The following is a 21,492-nucleotide window of genomic DNA, read 5'->3' on the forward strand; positions in this document are numbered from 1 at the left end:
AAGACAGAAGCAAATTATCCCGCGAATTCTTACCAGCAGTAGATATTGAAGAACTTGAATTAAACAAAGCGTCTAGAGATATTCTTCCCTCACCTACTTCTCGCTCTCATAGATATGACTAACTACAGCACCGCGCGACGTGGCCGCTCGGCTTGAGGCGCCATGTCACGGATTGCTCCGCCTCTCCTCGCGCATGGATGTGTGTGTTGTTCTTAGCATAAGTTAGTTTATGTAGTGTGTAAGTCTAGGGACAGATGACCTCAGCAGTATGGTCCCTTAGGAATTCACACACACCTACACACACACACACACACACACACACACACACACACACACACACACACACACACACACAATCTACAGCATGCTCGGGGCCTTTTAAGAGATAATCGTCCGGAATTCTACGACAAACGTGAACGGCAATAAAGCCTAACATGTGCCATCATTCTAACTATCCACTTCCACGAACTTCGCTGCGGTTTGCAATGTACACTACTGGCCATTAAAATTGCTACACCAAGAAGAAATGCAGATGATAAACGGGTATTCATTGGACAAATATATTATACTAGAACTGACATGTGATTACATTTTCACGCAACTTGGGTGCATAGATCCTGAGAAATCAGTACCCAGAACAACCACCTCTGGCCGTAATAACGGCCTTGATACGCCTGGGCATTGAGTCAAACAGAGTTTGGATGGGGTGTACAGGTACAGCTGCCATGGAGCTTCAACACGATACCACAGTTCATCAAGAGTAGTGACTGGCGTATTGTGACGAGCCAGTTGCTCGGCCACCACTGACCAGACGTTTTCAGTTAGTGAGAGATCTGGAGAATGTGCTGGCCAGGGCAGCAGTCGAACATTTTCTTTATCCAGAAAGGCCCGTACAGGACCTGCAACATGCGGACGTGCATTATCCTGCTGAAATGTAGGGTTTCGAAGGGACCGAATGAAGGGTAGAGCCACGGGTCGTAACACATCTGAAATGTAACGTCCACTGTTCAAAGTGCCGTCAATGCGAACAAGAGGTGACCTAGACGTGTAACCAATGGCACGCCATACCATCACGTTTGGTGATACGCCAGTATGGCGATGACGAATACATGTTTCCAATGCGCGTTTACCGCGATGTCGCCATACACGGATGCGACCATCATGATGCTGTAAACAGAACCTGTATTCATCCGAAAAAATGATGTTTTACCATTCGTGCTACCAGGTTCCTCGTTGAGTACACCATCTCAGGCGCTCCTGTCTGTGACGCAGCGTCAAGGGTAACCGCAGCCACGGTCTCCGAGCTGATAGTGCATGCTCCTGCAAACGTCGTGGAACTGTTCGTGCAGATGGTTGTTGTCTTGCAAACGTCCCCATCTGTTGACTCAGGGATCGAGACGTGGCTGCACAATCCGTTACAGCCATGCGGATAAGATGCCTGTCATCTCGACTGCTAGTGATACGAGGCCGTTGGGATACAGCACAGCGTTCCATATTACCCTCCTGAACCCACTGATTCCATATTCTGCGAACAGTCATTGGATCTCGACCAACACGAGCAGCAGTGTCGCGATACGATAAACCGCAATCGCGATGGACTACAATCCGACCTTTCTCAAAGTCGGAAACGTGATGGTACGCATTTCTTCCCGTTACACGAGGCATCACAACAACGTTTCACCAGGCAACGCCGGTCAACTGCTGTTTGTGTATGATAAATCGGTTGGAAACTATCCTCATGTCAGCATGTTGTAGGTGTCGCCACCGGCGCCAACCTTGCGTGAATGCTCTGAAAAGCTAATCATTTTCATATCACAGCATCTTCTTCCTGTCGGTTAAATTTCGCGTCTGTAGCACGTCATCTTCGTGGTGTAGCAATTTCAATGGCCAGTAGTGTATGTAGGTGTAGATGTAGAGTGCATTCAGCTACCGATAAAGTTTCGTTGTTGGTTAAGTATCTGTAGTATCACTAAGCGCTGGAGTTGTTTTATGCCGGCACGGAAACTGAACTGTGATGTTTTACACTTCGCCCATAAAGAGTGTTCCGGGCGTCCCCCAGGGTACCGGCGCAGAAGAGCAGCCCACTCGGCGCTGGCGGCAGGTAGGGGCAGCAGCAGCTCTGCCGGCGCACTTGGGCGACTTCCGCCGAGCCTCCTCAGGTGGAGATGCGAGCTCCTGAGTACCTCTCCCGGAGAGGCTTATGAATCCAATCACAAAGTTGCCGCGATGGCCCATAACGTGAAGTTTCGTTAATAATCTACAGCGCCCAGGCCTCGCAATGCCTCGTAAAGCGAGCGGCTCCCGAGAGGATGGCGCTGGCGGGGTACAACTCGCTGGGTCACTTACAATCTGCGTCAACCACCCATTCCACTGAGCTAAGGCAGAGCGGCGGACTCACACGAAAAGCCGGGAGCTCTGGCCAGCACGGCTCGTACATCCACTCAACCTGAATGGCTCAGAACCAGGGCTCGCAAGGGGACAGCTCTTAATGCAGCGACGGTGAATACTCTCAAGAAATATTGAGCAACCCTCACAAAAATGAAACCTTGTAACACCAACCCACTGGTGATCAAGGAAGTACTTGCAGGATCAGAACCTGCCACCGCTCGACAAACTCTCTCCTATTTTTCATCAGCATTTGGCGCTGCAATAGCTCAACTGCTCTAACCAAATTACCTGTGCATTTATATGAGGATATACATCGCAGGAATATTAAAAGTGTCTGGCGGAGAGTACTTTGGGTGCCACTATTACTTCTCTCCTCTTGCCTGTTCCAGTTGCGAATCGTGCACAGCAAGAACGGCCTGTTGATTACAAGCACTATCTTAAATCCTGGCAAGGTTAATGGCACATCAGCGATAAGGGACTAAGAATCTATACATTTCCCGATATTTTAGAGAGATTAAGAAATAAATATGACAACCCTAGCCGCAGCATGGTGCCCTTCTTATCGGACCACGGACTCGTCTCACGCACAAAGAGGAATTAGGAACCCAACACAGAGGCCTGTTCTGCAGGAATTATAGAAATATCACATTACAGATACATAACATTAACACTGAACGCCAAATATAAGAAGCCATTTAGAGCATTGATCAGTGGAAGCATCTAAACAAATTTATAGATGAAATTTTTGAAACGAATTAACAAAGAATACTTTTATTTATTATTTTTTTTATTTAAGGGTGGAACCCCTAAGCGTCCACACCAGCATGACGGCCAACACAAAAGTCTACTGCCATCTCTACATACGGTTTAGTGTTCACTATGTGAGGTCTTTGCAGAACGTGGGTACTGCGGTGTTTGGTTACTTCTGGTTGAGATTACCCATTAATACACGCTCATCTGGGGAAAGGTTGGGTATAGAACTGAACTAGGGGTAGCGATTTGAAGAGCAGTGGAAACAAAACGTGTCAAGGCAAGAATCAACGAAAAAAAAAAAACCCTCTGTGATAATTGTGTCGTGTGGTAAGAGCAGTAGTGGAGAGCGTGCTACCTGCGAACGTCATGTAAGGATAGGTTAAATTACTAGCGTGTATAGTGCAAGAGAATACCGTGCCAAGGAGATCTGTTGGTCATAAGAGGTCAGTTCTTCCGGGTGCGGCATCACGGTGTGCTGCTGTGTGAGCTGTGAGAGGCCCCTTCTCCCTCTCCCTCAGTGGTTGACTGGACGCGGAGGAAGGCCCAGATCGCCCTTACGGTCTCTGGTAGCCGTGATTCGTAGTTAAACGAGATGTACGGTCGATTAGTCGCACCCCTCTTCCGTTGGATGTGCTGACAGGCTCAGTGAGGGCCAAGGCCCAGTCTCCCTTGTATAGCGAATGGCGTGGCCGATGTCTTTGTGTGTCTATCACAGTAGCAGTCCACTCACCGCAGCCGAGCCGCTCGGAGCCGATGGTTTTCGCCGGGGGTGAGGGGTTGGGGCTGCGGGAGCGGCGGCAAAAGTCACCTCTTCTCCTCTGGTATGCGCACTGCGCAGATGCCTGCATGCCTCCATCGTCTCCGCAGACAAGGCGGCCTTTAGAGCCTACCTCTCTGCTTTCATAGTGACTCTGAAGGCCACAATCGCCTCTTTGCCGCTGCCACCAGCATGGCGCGCACCTCCTGGACTTGCGGCGCCAGCTGTGCTACCACGGGCCAGTACCCCGCTCCACTCTCACTAGTGCGGTCTTCCGACCACCTTTGGACACTGGGAGCTGTAGTAAAATTTAATATTTTCCCCCAGTATCAACTGTTCAAAGAGATTTTGGGACTGCAGCCGGTCGTCGTAAACTTCATTCAACGATATTTCGGCTGAATAACGCGTGGAATCCCGTCATGTCCGAAATTTCCTTGAGACTAAGACGCCAGAAGACTTCGATAGCTGGAGCCAGCGACCGACGGCAGTTGATTCTTGCAGTTCCACCAGCGAGGGCGCTGCCGCTGGGCGGTGTGGTCCTTCTGTCTCCGCGACTTCAACACGTGCGTGACAGTACCATCAGCGCACTATATGACGGAGCGGAGAACGTCTTCGTTACTCCTCGTTCGGCTCACCTGAAGATGGCTGACAGTTGTTCAGCCGAAATATCGTGGAGTGAAGTTTACGACGACCAGCTGCAATCCCGAAATCTCTTTGAACACTGGAAGCTGTCTTCTCTACTCCCGGTTGTGTCGTCGTTCAGCGGTGCTAACGGCATCGTCGTCCCTTCTTCTTGGTTTGCGTCTTGCAGTCGCCGCGAAGGAGCAGCAGTCTCGCCAGGTGGTCACATGTGATCCGACACAGCGAGCACAAAACGGCGCCTCGTCTCGTCACTTGTGACAGCCTCGCCGGTGCACTTGAAGACACCGCGGTGAGTTCCGGCATTATTTGGCCACATGACACTCGGCATTGGCGCCTAAGGCACTGTGGCTCGGGGTCCATGCCGAGCGGGGTGGGGGGGCTTCGGCGGTCACCGGAAAGCCTAGGCTCTTCCTTAGCCCGAGATGTCGCCGCCATCTGCCGCGGTTTGCACGGCGATCATGTACAGCGTCGGACGCTTCTTATTCGTCCTGGTGTGGAGCTTTGCAGTTGCATCCCGGAATGTAACACTAACAGTCCCTCTTGGACCATCTTCTCGTCGCAGATCTAAGGCGGCCCCTTGAGGAGAGCCTTAGTCGTCTTCTCGCGCTATTTTGGTACAGTCGCCTTCTTCACGGTAGGTGAATCAACAATGTGGGTGGCTAGAGCGCTCCTGAGAACGTGGAGGTCGGACACACTCAATGTCTGCATCTGGACGACAGCGTCCCACTCGAGACGGTACTTAAGTCAGCTTCTTCTCTGCAGCAGTCGCCTCTATCACCTACATCTACATATATACTCCACTAGCCACCAAGCGCTGTGTGACGGAAGGCACAATTCGCGCCGAAGTCATATTCCCCCCCACCCCCACCCCCTGCCGCCCACTGTTCCACTCGCGGATCGCGCGAGGGAAAAACGACTGTCTGAACGCCTCAGTACGAGCTCTAATTTCCCTTATCTTTGAATGGTGATCATTGCGCGATTTGAAAGTTGGTGGTAATAATACATGCTCTACATCCTCGGCGAAGATCGGATTTCGGAATTTAGCGAACAGCCCCTTCTCTTTAGCTTGTCGTCTATCTGTAAGTGTGTCCCACTTCAAACTTTCTATGAAATTTGTAATGCTCTCGTGTTGGCTAAATGTACCAGTCATGAATCTTGCCGCTCTCCTTGGACCTTCTCAATCTCTTGAATCAGACCCAACTGGTAATGGTCCCACACAGACGAACAATACTCTAAGACTGGACTCTAATGTACTGTAAGCAATTTCCTTTGTTGAAGGACTGCATCGCTTCAAGATTCTACCAATAAACCACAATCTAGAGTTCGCCTTGCCCGTTACTTGTGTAATCTGATCATTCCGTTTGGGATCATTTCGAATAGTCACACCCAGGTACTTCACGGACGTTACCGCTTCCAAAACCTGGGAATTTATTTTGTACTCGTAAATTAATGGGGATTTTCGCCTTGTTATACGCAGTAGGTTACAATTACTAATATTGAGTCATTACACCACTCACTTATTTTCTGCAAATCCTCATTGATTTGGTCACAACTTTCGTGTGATACTACTTTCCTGTAGACTACAGCAATATCGGTAAACAGTCTAATACCGCTGTCAGTACCATCAACCAGATTGTTTATGTAAATCGTAAAAAGCAGCGGAACTATTACGCTGCCCTTGGGCACACCGTAAGTCACGTTTGTTTCTGTTGAAGTCACCCCATACAGGACGACATACTGCTCTCTGTCTGTTAGAAAACTTTCTATCCAACCGCATATGTCATCGGATAGACCGTAAGCGCGCACATTTTGGAGCAATCGACAGTGCGAAACTGAGTCGAACTTCTTTCGAAAGTCGAGAAATATAGCATCAACCTGGGAGCCAGTATATAGAGCCTGTTGTATATCATGCACAAAGAGGGCCAGCTGTATCTCGCATGACCGTGCTGGTTTCCGCAGATGAGCTTCTCAGAGTCTAGAAAGATCATAATATCAGAACACAAAATACGTTCCATGATTCTACAAAAAATCGATGTCAGTGAAATTGGCCGGTAATTATGTGCATCCGTTTTTCTACCCTTTTTATAGATTGTTATGACCTGGTCGTTCTTCCAGTCCAGTGGAACTTTCCGCTGTTCGAATGATCTCTGATAGGTGATGAATAAGATGGTTCAAATTGCTCTGAGCACTATGGGACTTAACATCTATGGTCATCAGTCCCCTAGAACTTAGAACTACTTAAACCTAACCAACCTAAGGACAGCACACAACACCCAGCCATCACGAGGCAGAGAAAATCCCTGACCCCGCCGGGAATCGAACCCGGGAACCCGGGCGTGGGAAGCGAGAACGCTACCGCACGATCGATGAATAAGAATGGTGCTATATTTGTAGTAATCTTACAGGGATACCGTCTGGGCCAGATGCCTTCCTGACGTCTAAGGATCTTAACTGTTTTACAATCCCAGATACAATAAACGTTATGTCAGCCACCCTTGCGTTTGTTCGATGATTGAAAGGGGGAATGGTGATACAGTCCCCTACCGTAGACGAGTTTGTGAAACCTAGGTTTAGAATTTCGGCCTTCTGTTTACCATCAACTGTTACATTACATTTACTGTCAGCAAGAGAAGGTGTTGAATTAAAATTTTTTGGGGTTATTTTTAGAATCTGCAGATAAAATATTGCTTTCAAATTCGTTAAAAGAATCTGTAATTGACCTTTAGACAGCTGAATTCATTTCGAATGATTTCTCTTTGTCAGCGGGGCAGTGACTACGTTTAAAACGACTGTGCCAACTCCTCTGCTTTGGAGCTGACTATGAAGATATTCATTATTGACACTTTCATTTGCTTTCCCAAACAAGAAAACTCTACGCCGTTTCTTGTGTTTTTTTGCAGCTTCCACTGACATAGAAGCCACAACGACATTATGGTCGCTAATACCTTCTTCTAGACCCTCTGCTGCAATGAATGGGCAGAGGGGGAGAGACGCACGAGAAGCTGCGCGCTTCCGTTTCGCATTACTTGCGGGTTGTGGTGCCGAAAGCTTCTTATCAGCGTGGCGTGGTGTGAGACACGACAGTTTTGCTGTGTCGTAGTAAGAACGCACGACAATTCGCTTTGCGTCACGCCACAGTTCGAGCACAGCGTCACAGCACTTCTTCTGGCCAAGCTCGGGTAGCGCGCAGCATCAGTAATGGGCACGCGTCCATTGTTCGAGGGCTACAACTCTCCATGCACTGGATCAATCCATAAGATGGAAGAAGGAAAAGATCTAAATATTTACTGATTATAAACTCTAGACACTTTGACAACAGATGCGTTGCATATAAACTGACAGAAAAAATATCGCAACATGAGCAATTAATTAATGTAGAGTAATGATATTTCGGGAATACATTTGTCTAGGTAACATATTTAAGTGATTAACATTGCAAGATCACAGGTTAATGTAAGTGCGAGATAAGTCATTGCAAATCTGTAGTGCTTGCACAAAAGTAATTGGTTTAAAGGTCAGCATGTGGAATGCAAGCATGCGGACGTGGATGAATCATGTTGTGCAGGTGCCGGATCGTAGTTTGTGGAATTTAGTTCAATGCCTGTTGCACTTGGTTAGTTAATACAGGGACAGTTAATGCTGGCTGTGGATGAGACTGGAATTGTCGCCCAATGGAGTCCCATATGTGCTCAGTAGGTAATCGGGCTGGCCAAGGCAACATGTGGACACTATATATAGTGCCAGCCATATGCAGATACTAACGCCGTACACGGCAGGCAGCGTGAATGACGACCAGTTGTCCCGCTTGACCACCAATTTTCGGCCCGGCCAATAGTGCTAGGTATACAAGTCTCAGACCGACTTTTGTTTCACATATGCTCCCTCAAACAGTATTACTTTCAGAACAGGCAACTATTATTGGGTGTTCCTGGAGCACAAATGGAATTATGAGGTCTACTAAATCAGGAAGACACGCAAGAAGCAGAAGGCGTAGGTCAAACCCACAACCCAGGCTCCGTGATACAACAAATTGTAAGAAATTACGATCAAATAAATAGCACGTCCCAATACGATAACGAACGTGCTAAATTTAAACTCTTTAAATAAATAATCCTATCCCAATAAACCCAAGGCAGTGCACTTACAAGGGAACCTCCTCATCGCACCCCCCTCAGATTTAGTTATAAGTTGGCACAGTGGATAGGCCTTGAAAAACTGAACACACATCAATCGAGAAAACAGGAAGAAGTTGTGTAGAACTATGAAAAAATAAGCAAAAATATACAAACTGAGTAGTCCATGCGCAAGATAGGCAACATCAAGGAGGATGTAAGGACAGGTGCGCCGTGGTCTCGTGGTTAGCGTGAGCAGCTGCGGAACGAAAGATCCTTGGTTCAAGTCTTCCCTCGAGTGATAACCTTACTTTCTTTATTTTCGTAAAGTTATGATCTGTCCGTTCGTTCATTGACGTCTCTGTTCACTGTAATAAGTTTTGTGTCTGTGTTTTGCGACCGCACCGCAAAACGGTGCGATTAGTCGACGAAAGGACGTGCCTCTTCAATGGGAACCGAAAACGTCTGATCGCAAAGTCATAGGTCAACCGATTCCTCCACTGTAATAAGTTTTGTGTCTGTGTTTTGCGACCGCACCGCAAAACGGTGCGATTAGTCGACGAAAGGACGTGCCTCTTCAATGGGAACCGAAAACGTCTGATCGCAAAGTCATAGGTCAACCGATTCCTCCACAGAAAACACGTCTGGTATATTCTATACGGAACTGGTGACGGCATGTGCGTCACATGACAGGAATATGTTGTCGACCCACCTAACTTGTACACTTGGCGAATGTGTAAAAAGATTCTTCTACCTTTCCCGATTTAGGTTTTCTTGTGGATGTGATAATCACTCCCAAAAAAGTGATGAAAACATAAGAGTTTGTGACATAAACTGAAAACAAAAAATGAAAATTTCCACTCAAGGGAAGAGTTGAACCAAGGACCTTTCGTTCAGTGGTTGCTCACGCTAACCTCAGGACCACGGCGCTCCTGAGCTCACATTGTCTTTGATGTTGCTTGTGTTCCACATGGACTACTCAGTTTGTATATTTTGCTTATTTTTTCATAGTTACACACAACTTCTTCCTGTTTTCTCGATTGATCTGTGTTCAGTTTTTCAAGGTCTATCCACTGTGACAACTTAGAATTAAATCTGAGGGGGGTGCGATGGGGAGGTTCCCTTGTTAGTTCAGTATTAGATAAAAGAACATTAAATTTGTTCTAAATTACTTTAAACAAATTGTCACTACCTCCAAGCAGTAACCAAATCACACTCAAAGCCCAGGTTTTTTAAACAAGAATTCAAATCCCACTAACATAAGATTACCTTAAGAAAAGGCATAAAATGCTAAATTAGCCTTACAACAATACGACGTCTTTGATGGACCCAAAAATTCAAGACTCCGCAGAAAGGTCTGGCGGAATGACTGGTGCATCGGTCTGTTCAATGATACACAGTGCTTTCTGAAACAGAAAAAGCACTGAGATTAAGAAATAATAAACAGTAAGCCCCAGGGTTTAAACTGTATACCAGAATATTGACGCCATCAGACGCCAACACGAATTACTACAGTTAGAATGGCACAACAAGCCTCGCTGCAAGACAAATTGTGCACAGTTTCGTGACTGAGAATCAACCAGTAATCTGTCTTACTTTCATCATACTTGTAACACTGAGGTCAGGAAATGTGTATCCAATAAATGTAAATAACATGACGTCACCTTATTACATCACTTGAAGTCCTTGACCAAGAGGTCACGAATCAAGACCCCCAACAACATATTATCTGCTAACGACCTCCAAACTTCTTTGCAACACTGTCCATCCCAAAATGAGCTCAATACAGCCGACGCCGACCCGAATGGACGTTTTCATCGTGACAGTCTTCGCCGCCAAGGTTACCCCTCGTGTCTACCACCAACCAGATTCTGTTAATGCCCATCACTCCGTACGTTCGCTCGCACGATCGTCTTTAGTGCGCTGTACTTCGCGATTACATTACGAGCGCCGAAGGAGTACGATATCTGGAGGAGTATCGATAGGACGAAAGCCGGCAAGGCTCAAAGCCCACCGACAGTCCATGTACCAAGAATCGATGCTTTACAAGTCTTCCACCATTCTGAGAAAAATTTCTAGATCAACCCATACAGAACTGTATCTCAACTGGCGTAGCTTTCGCTATCCTGCTCAGAAAAGACTGTCCTCAGCAACTGTAGTTGTACAAATCGAAATAATCAGCAGCCAGATGCAAAAAGCAATTTAATTTCGTAACCGGTTCCAGACACTTAGGGCCATTCTTCAGAAGGTTATACCTATCGCATTATTTGCGAGTGTGAATAATAAGACGCATACAATAAAATGGAGGCGTCATGTTGTTCATAGTGACTGTACATGAAATACATGACATAGGCGTACCATTCTGAAGAAGGGTACTAAGTGCACGAAACCGGTTAAGAAACTGAATTTCATTTATGCAACTGTTGCACTTCATTTATAAGAGATATCTGAACGTTAATAGGAGCTGCATAATAAGGAGAGTGAGGACAGGAGAGAAACCTTCAAAGCGGTTAGAAGAGAAACAGCAAGAGTTCTACGAACAGAGAAAAGGAAATATCTAAGGGGAGTCCTAGAATCTATAGAAGTGCAGGAATGGAAACTCAAAGAAGTTGTTCAGTGTACAAAGGAAAGTAAGAGATGTTATCGACGTGAAAACCTATTCATAAAAGATAAAAACAAAAATATGCTAACACAGCTGGAAGATATCCTAGAAAGATGGAAGGAATATCTCTCAGAAATTTAAATTGCACTGATCCGCACATAACCTTCAATTACGTGATGTGAAGGCATTAATAATGAAGAATGTAGAATAACAGAACATTAAGGGATCCACACCATTCAAAAGCTGAAAAACAACAAGGCAGCAGGCGAGGACCAGATATCAGCAGAGATGTTAAAAGAGGGCGGAAGCAAGCCACACAAAGAAATTCATAAGCTTATCACAATGATATGGAAAACTGAAACACCGTCTGAAGATTGGAAAACTGCAATAATTTGTCCCATATACAAGAAAGGAAACAGAACGAAATTTGGAAATTACAGAAGAATCAGTTTGCTGAAGATACAAAATCCTGTCAATGTCTGGAAAAGCTTAAACCTTATGCAGAAAACGTTATTCAAGATTACCAGGCTGGATTTAGAACAAAACGTTCCTAAACTGATAATTTGTTTACTAAACGACAGAGCTTTGAGAAATACTGGGAATTTAACGAAAATTTCCACTGCCTCTTCATTGACTTCCAGCGAGCCTATGACAGAATCCACAGAAGCAGCCTTACAACACATTAAGAGAATTTAGTATACCCAGTAAAATGATTAGGATGATTCAATTGTGCATGGATGGCTCCCAGGCAGCAGTGAAGTTCAGAGGATCCATATCCCCCACCTGTCAAATTAAAGTAGACTTACGACAAGGAGATGCTCTTTCATGTGTCCTCTTCAACCTTACATTAGAGAAAGTGGTTCGGGAGAGTAATTTGCATCTATACAATGGTCTCCGATTCGAACACAGTTAAATAAAACTACTGGCTTATGCTGATGATATAGTGTTGCTGAGAGAAACTGAAGAAGAACTCAAAGACATGTACAGATATCTCAGGCACAGTGCCAGCAAAATGGGGCTTTTGATTAACCAAGAGAAAACAGAATATATGGAAATAGGTCGAGTCATAAACCCAAATCCTTATTTTGAAATTGACCAACATTCTAAATTCAGTAAAGTTCTTCAGTTTAAATACCTTGGATCACGTTTCAACAGTAAAAATATCATAAAATCGATATTACCGAAATAATAGCCTCAGGGTGAAGATTTTTGTATTCACTAAGCAACTCACTCAAAAGTTAAAGCTTTGTCGGTCACCACAAAGCTGAAGATACACAACACTACCATCTGCCCCAAAGTACTGTACGGTTCAGAAAGCTTGGCGCTTACAAAGAATGAAAGAGAAAAACTGAATGCCTTCGAAAGAAAATAATGAGAAAAATCTGGGGACCTGCGTTGGAGAATGGCCTATGTAGATTTCGAAAGATCAATGAAATTTATCAGTTCATGAAGAAACCCACTATCATCCAGAAATTAAAAAGTAGGAGACGTCCATGGGCTGGACTTGTGGCTAGAATGGAAAACAACACAGTCACCAAGAAAGTATTTGAAGGAACTCTCCAGGTAACAAGACTATGGGGCCGACTTGGCACAAGATGGAAAGATGACATAGAGAAGGACATCGCAGCATTAGGAATTTCCGCAGGGTGGAGAGAGACAGAAGGCGATGGAAGCAGACCACTGATACAGCGCGTGGTCTACAGGGCCTGTGATCGCTGAGAAGAAGAATTGGTTACTGATTATTTCGATTTCAAAACTATGCTGAATACCTTAATACCCAAACGCAGAACTGTTTCATACAAGGAACGCCTGTACCTCGAATCGACTGTGTTAAGAAGGAACGGGTTTTCAGTCAGTGGTATTTCGTCAATGCTGTCGATAAAATCAAGAAGCAAAGCTAGGAAAGCCAACACAAAGCACGGCTCCAATTCTGCAGTGCATCAACTAATAAGACCGACAGAGTGCTAAACAAGTACTCCTTGAGAGTGTGGCAGCACATACTTGGAGCAATCTATACGGCCTATTGCCAACAGCTATGTTGAACAACAGCATCAAGTTAGGCAGAGCAATTTTGAAAAAATCAGCGGTGGCTGAGCACAGGCCGTTGAATAAATGCAAGATTATATTTTAACAAACGAATCTTCTCGCTCGCTGACCGTATTCTTACTGTTGGGACTCTTTAACTAGATAAGCAGTAGAAATTAATCTATGAGACAAAAATTTCGACAGAAGCATCGGTAATGCACTTAATAATTCATGGGAGCGTGGGCTTGGTAAAAGAAGAGCACAGGGAAAGACTTGCAGCTTATCGCCAGATGCAGTGACAGCGCTGAAAGCGAAGCTGGATAGAGCGCGCAAGCATAATCTACGATCGTAGCGGGCGCCACCATGTTATTTACGTGACGTTACCACGACATATTTCAGGCAGGCAGATACCTCCCTTTGGCCATAACAGTTGGTGCCAGTTTTACGACGGATTCTCCTTAGTATTTTTTTCCTCATTAAAAGTCTTTATATCATCGCCTTAATGCAAAACTGGTCATGATAATTGTTTGTGTGATTTCATTGCAGACAGATTGCAGTATCAGTTTTGCGATGTGCTACAAAGTGAGCTTTACAATCTCTGCCATCAGTTATGACAATAGCAGTGAGATACATCTGCATCGCCGGCCGAAGTGGCCGTGCGGTTAAAGGCGCTGCAGTCTGGAACCGCAAGACCGCTACGGTCGCAGATTCGAATCCTGCCTCGGGCATGGATGTTTGTGATGTCCTTAGGTTAGTTAGGTTTAACTAGTTCTAAGTTCTAGGGGACTAATGACCTCAGCAGTTTAGTCCCATAGTGCTCAGAGCCATTTGAACATTTTACATCTGCATCCATAGCAGATCAGTCTGCGTGTGATTGCTATGTGGTGGATCCGGCTTTAGATCTCAGTACTTCCTTTTCTCTTGATGGGAGGACTGGAACAGATACACTCGCAAGCGAAATACCCAGTCCGAAATGTCTAAACCTGCCTTGAAATCTTTTATACAGGAAGGCTACACCCAAAGATAGCTGCTAAGACATACTGTAAGTATTTTTTGAAAATATCTTGAAATTTCCCAGATTCCCAGCTCACCGGCTGGCTGTTTAAATATGTAACCCTGCCGTAGCTGCAGCAGACAGTGTAAACAACATTTAACAACACAGTCGTAATTTGTAAAAGGCATTTTAGTTTCCACTGATACTTTCCCTGACACAACGGTTCACAGTTATTATTTGCTCGAATTTGCAACTCATTTAATATCCATAACAACTATCAGTTGCTTTTGCAATGTCGCTAAGGCTTAATAAACGAGATCAAACTGTATTAATTATCTTTGTGATTTCTTCTCATATGTTAGCTAATAGCGACGGCTTTGTGCAGGTTCCATATATTCAGAGTGGTATCGTACCCAATTAACGTTTTCAACCTTGAAATGTTGAAATGTAAAGAACATCGTATGTATTCGAGGTTACGTAATTCTCCTGAAGACCTACATAAGTGTTAATTGATTGCTAATTTCGTGGACAATGATTCTAATGATATGGTTATTTGGTTAGAAATTATGGAAACTACAGAGTAAACAAGAAATTACTCGCATGATTCCATGAACTGAGGTTCGAATGAAGATTGTTGTGTTCATTAATGATCAGAACAAAAATACATTGCCGTCCAAAACCAAAGAAAACATTCTCAGTAATAGCTTTCCTTGAGAAAGGAAAATCTGTAAGTGTTTTAGTTAGGAGAAGATGGGAGGAAACGCTTATACATAAGCAGTGTGCAAAGCGGCTTTCGTTTCGTAAAATCTAATAATGAATTGCATAAATTAAAGAAAAATGTACACGAAGTACAAAATATGCGCGAGAATGAAACTCGTAGAAGTGTAAAAGAAAAACTGTTTGAAAGATCTAGAATTGCTAGTGAGAGTCAGTGCACCGTCCCCACGATCTGTGAAACTGGCCTATCTGAATTGCCGGCGAGATACACATTACTGATTTCCAGGTTTCTGAAACGTGTTTAAACAAATTTAGGAAATCATATGGAAAAGGGGTTTAATGGCCGGATATTTAACAGACTATGCGATCCACTGTCAGCCAGAACGCGAGTGCGTTGTTTGCAGGACAGTGAGATAGTGTCCTGCAATCAAGCATTTGACCTTTCACCTGAAGAAGTGAAGAGTACTGAATTGTGGGTTTCGATGGGAGCCCATTGCATCCCCTAATCTCATACCACAGGGCATAGTCTTTTGTTTCAGCTTTTGTTTGTTTCAAAACTACTGATTCTCCGATAATACAAATGTATTAGCCCGTTAGCGCCGCTTTCCATTTGTATCCTACAAGCGTAATGTCTAATGGCGCACTCATTCTGTAGCTTCTCTTCTGGTACGTGAAGCCGCTCTATACTTGGACAAACTTTGGTTTTAAGGCCTGCGCGGCCGCTTTAACGTGTGGCTTGGCACCGCAGCCGCCGCCCCTGTAATTTCAAGCTAGGTGCCAACATCATCCTCCCCCCTCCACTCCGCCACTCCCCCCCACATCAACCCATCCCGCCTCAGCACGCCCACCACAGGCTAGGCCTTGGCGCTTTTTGTTTTCCTTCATTTTCCCTCCGTGTTCTGTTTTTCCGCTCGCCTGTTCTGGAAGTGTCCTTTCATCTTAACGGCAGTGCGGGTTCCATTATGCGGAGCATTTACAGAGGAAAGACTTCCTCTCTTTGTTCGGGTAAACATTTCCATCATGCATTTCCTCTCCATCGCCGTGTGTACCCATAAAGCAAAATGAAACACTGTTTCACTCAATGATAGAACGGACAGTACAGGGATCCTCCATCACTACTGTTGACTCAATGTTTCATGCTCAATGTAGACATTTTCCACTGTTTCTCTCTCATCGATTTCCATTGTCTTCCGTTATACATAATCATTATTTTGACGCAAAATGTTATTAAAATACTTCAATACAGGCCTTATCAAAGTCAGAGATGTGACAAAATCACGCCACCTTTTCATTTTCATTCGTTATAACATATACTGCAAACTGTTGGCACATCCGCAATTTGTTTTTAATAATGTAACATGGGCCACTTCTTTACACTTGGGTCTCTGATAATCACCCGAATTCATACGATACAAACAGCTGAAAGGCCCGTAAGAGTAGGATTAGCCTTGTATTTCTTTGCACACTTTGCCACCTATTCTTTGTATTGTGTGAGTGTTACGCTGTGTCCGCAGCTCGTGGTCATGCGGTAGCCGGGTTCCCGGGTTCGATTCCCGGTGGGGTCAGGAATTTTCTCTGCCTCGTGATGACTGGGTGTTGTGTGCTGTCCTTAGGTTAGTTAGGTTTAAGTAGTTCTAAGTCATAGGGGACTGAGGACCATGGCTGTTAAGTGCCATAGTTTTCAGAGTCTTTTTTTTTGTTGCACTTTGTTGTAAGTGTGCCTGCTGTGTGATTAGTGCATGTCGAGTGTTAGTGTCATCTCTGTATTACTGAAAACCAAAAATAAGGGAAAGGGCGAAACCAGTACCCCCTCACATGTTACTCTTATCTAATAGTACCAAAAAGCCTCCAAGCTTAGTGCACCCATATAATGGCTGATCACTATCAACAGCGTCAATGTACTCACTCCAGCAGACACTATGGACAAGATCGGAATTTAATCCAGGTAACTGGCGCCAAATCGTATGTTGAGAAACTGTATTCCACGAACACATCTCCCCTTAACGACAATATACTGGCAATGAATATTTTGTATTTTTCAATGTGTGATTCGAACTAACTATCTCTGATTCAAGTGCCAACGCTCAGGTCTACGGCAAGGACAACAGCTATGAATGAGTGACACTTGAACAGCCATGTCATTGAACTGTGGTATTTTAATGGGAATTAGTCATAGATAATAATGAGAAACGGGCGTATCTTAGAGCTTACTATGCTTTGTAAAGTGTCTTGAAAATAAATAAATTAAAATTTCTGAGTACTAAGTCGTATGAAACGAAAAAAGTAACCCATCGATTAAGCCCAGAGCAATGTTGATTACCACACTGTCATTTTCTACAGAATGACGTCATGTCGATGAGACGCGAAGGACTATTGGATCAACACACTGCTCTCATAGCCATTGTTAGCTTCCGGGCCTTGTAGCCGCTACTCCCCATTCAATTAGTTCCTTAATTAACCGCACAAAGCTAAGTGCATCCTGTTCCAGTCGCCTCATCAAAGGAAAAATACCTCTATGTACTGGGAATTGAACCCAGGTCCCGCATATGACGACCAGACATACAGACTGGTCAGATATGGAGGAAGACTAAAAATTAAATTTTTAATTTAAGAATTAAAAAAGAATTGACCAATGAAGTCACATTCCAAGAACAAGATGCGTCAGAACTGACTGGAAAAAGCTAATACAAACAGGGCAGTTAAGAATAAATTTAAGAACACCTCAGTAGGTGGAGGAAATAGTACCCGATACAACTCTCTGTAAGTAAGCCCTTGGAAATTTGACAATAAGGCACTCTGTCACTCACAATGCCTCTCTTGTAACATTTGGCATAGGAGATTGTTGAGCATCTTCGGTACGCTCTCACATATGACCAGAGAGACTCACGCTGTACCACTGAAGGCTCATACTGGAGATCCCCATTGTGTTTCATGTACTGGCGGCTCATGTTGGAGCTCCCTCAGGCAGCTTGTACCACTGGTGGCTCACACTGGAATCTCCATTCAGGCGACGTATACCACAAGTAGTTCATGCTGGATTCTCCCACATGGTGGCGTGTACCACCAGTGGCTCACCGTGGAGTCTCCCACCAGGCAGTGCGTACTACTGGTGGCTCCCAGAGGATTTTCCTGTCGGTTATCGTTTACTACCGGTGGATCACACTTGAATATCCCAACACACGAGGAAATAACTTACTAGAAAAGTTTCCCATATAGTTGAAAATGGAAATCATATAAATTTAACGTACACTAATTGAATAAAGTAGGGGCTATTATATTTCATCCCAATGTAACAACTAAAGATAATGTTACAAAAATAAATAACGAAAATTCTCATGGAAAACATAATAATTCAATATTATAAACTAAGCTTTAAGTTTTCTATGCAACTTCTGAAAGCATTTCAGACATAGTGCTGACTGTTCCTCATAACGATTTCAGTAATTTGCTACCCTTTTAGCTTTCCTCGTAGCATAGTCTTTACTTTTTTCTTCATATAAACGTTAGTACTCGTACATTCCTTCATCTTTTTCTTGACTCCCTTACCGGCTCTTTGTACGATTCAAGAAAATTTGAGAGACTTATTTGAAGTATTTGCCTTTCTACATGCATTTGTTCAAAGTGACGACCAATAGTCGAAGGTAAGAATATTCATTTTATGTACTTATTTTAGAAAAAAAAAAGACAGAATCAGACTTCAATTAATTTTTTTTTCCTTTGAACAGTTGTATACGTGTGATTCTCACCTGTGGTTCGGATACAAACTAGTCTTTTATCAGTCCATCTCAAAAATTTAACGCCGCAACGATTTACAAAAAGCATTTCATGTCTTTTGTTTTTGTATTGCTTGTGACGATAATAAGTGTTTTGATTATTTTGACAGAACCCGAAATAACGTTTTTACTAAGGTTTTTCGGTCAAAGGGACGTTAGTGTAATAGCTATCTACAAATAATTTACAGCCCTCAAATAATAATCCATTTACTAATGCCATTATGACATCATGTAAATGTGTTTTCACATTTGGCGTTGTATTTTTCTAGCATAAATGTCAGTATTATAAGTATAACCTTCAGAAAAACACAGTTTATTTACTTTTACACAATACCTATGGCGCATGTCTATAGTATATTGGAGAAAACTGAGACATTCTCTTCTTTGAACTATACTTTCGTCGACAGCAATACTTTTTCCAAGTTTCACAGTATTTTAGAGAGAGTCAGTAATTGTTACTACAATATCTAGACTACTGTTCAGTCGATGTGCAGTTTTTGTCGTGGTGTTGTGTAAAAACTATAAACTTCAATATGGATGGAAACGATCCAATTTCTTGACAGTTCTGTGCGTTTGTTCGTATACAAGCCATTTGCAGACCAAATTTACAAATGAATGTTGTTACAGGCAGTATAGATCACTCAGCATTGCTAGCTAATGACATTCAACAAGTCAGAAATCAAACAACATGCCTACAAAATATAGCATGAAAACAGGACTCAAGATATCATTCGAAAAGATTGAAATAATAGCAGGCGATCCACTAGTAATCAACCACATAACAGTAAGTAACAATAAATCAAAAACAGTGAAAAAATTCAAATTCATAGGTGAAATTTGAACATACAACTTGGATGGGAAACTTCCATTACAAGTAAAAAGTAACAAAATGATAAAAGCTCTAAAATTAACTTGTGCTACTTGTACAAAAATGTCTCTCAATGAAATTTAAACTAAAATTTTACGAGACGGTGGTTCAACCAGAGGTGATTTACGAAAGTGAAACTCTGTTCAAAGTCACCCAGAAAACAGAATCGACTAAATCTTGAAAGTAGAATCGACAAAATCTAAGAGAAAGGAAAAGCTAGGAAATATATAAATAGAAAAATATCAAGAAGATGGAAAATGGCTGACAGATCCAGCCAAATGAAGTGGTGTATAGTGAACTGGAGTCCTTTATAGGTACTAAACGCCAAAAGTATCCCTATTTTTGGCCACGTTATGAGGACACCAGAAAACAGAGAAACTGTGGAACATGAAACACCAAGGGAATGATGGATGAAGAAAACAGGGAGGATATGAAAGAGCTATATTTAATCCTGGGCGATTTACAAAACAAAATAGAACCTGAAAAACATAAAAATAAAACTTAAACAAAATACAAACAAACGACAAACGATGAAAAGGGTTTTTACAGATGAGAAACGAAATAAGATCAGTCAGAATGAAAAGATGTTGGGCGAAGGAAACCTATTGAAAAAAGATGACCAGGAAATGACTGACTGAAGTGATGCAGTGAGCCCGTAAAAGTACAAGAAGTAGAAGAAGAAGAAGAAGATGATGATGATGAGAAATAGAGGGTATGATGTCATGCATTTCTTGAAGTCTTTATATGCTGTTGACTTTCGCCGAAGCAAAGTACTTAATTTCCGATAGTTGCACTACACCCATGGCGAAAACTACGACAATAAAAGCTCACCTCCCGCAACAGGCTACCAGACCAGTAGTGCCTATTGCTAGAAGGTGAAGATTTTACACATTACACAGAGTTTTTATTTGTTTCTTCAAACTTTATTCGTAATATATAATCAGTGAAAAATAATTTGTATTATGAAACAGGGTCACTGCAGTCGATATTGTCAATTAAAAATTTCTCTTCTTCCGAAAATTCATTTATTACTGGAATTCCTTTTCTTATTTTATGTCATCCTTTATCAACCTCTTCTTCTTCTGTCAATGAATCTTCTTTCTGCGTGGTAGATTCGTTCCTTTAATTAATTCTCCTCTGAAGAGGTTGAGAGCATTCAGGCCTTTATATCTTTTCTTCTTCAATTTACAGATTCATCGCACGGATCACTTACTTCCATATCCATTTTACCTGTTATTTATATGGGCAAAAACTAGAAAAAAGGAAATATGTCAATCACCTTTTTAGTTCCTCTTACTGTAGAAGTGCAGGTCCTTTATGCCTTTTCTACTTCTATTTACAGATTCATCGCACGGATAACTTACTTTCATGTCCATGTTATCTGTTAGACATATGGACAAAAGCTAGGAAAAACGAAATCTGTCAATCACCTTTCTAGCTCCTCTTCCTGTAAAAGTGCATGGTCAGGTTAAACAAACATCTCGAGTTTTGTATAGCTTCCAACACGAAGTTGTAACAGCGAACACATCATTGAAGAGGAGCAGGGTGGAGGGTAAAGATGTTGCTTGATGGTTCAGTATGAACCGGTCGGTACGTAATTCAACAAGTAACTGGAAAACGTCCGTACACTGACAATACCTCTAGCAGCACCTCACATTGATGCTTTTGGACAACAATTCACTCACGCAATCAAGAACAGATCTTACATGGGTTCCTTTATTTAGAAAGCGCTATATGTAATTTTTTTAAGAGACATCTTTTTGTTTTATTTGGTATCACAGTATTTTTCTAAAAATAGTAGACTTACATTACTTTCAAAATAAAGCCCAAATATATTAAAATATTAGTCCAGGCAGTTCGC

The 21,492-nt window shown here is 43.1% G+C and overlaps 1 protein-coding gene across 1 annotated transcript in view; it reads left to right on the forward strand.

Moving 5' to 3' along the window:
* Positions 1 to 21,492, forward strand: part of LOC126417100 (uncharacterized) — a 905,013-nt gene that overhangs the window by 880,837 nt on the left and 2,684 nt on the right. The gene's annotated exons all lie outside the window — the stretch shown is intronic.

This window comes from Schistocerca serialis, chromosome 8 (genome assembly GCF_023864345.2).
Source record: "Schistocerca serialis cubense isolate TAMUIC-IGC-003099 chromosome 8, iqSchSeri2.2, whole genome shotgun sequence".
NCBI lineage: Eukaryota > Metazoa > Arthropoda > Insecta > Orthoptera > Acrididae > Schistocerca > Schistocerca serialis.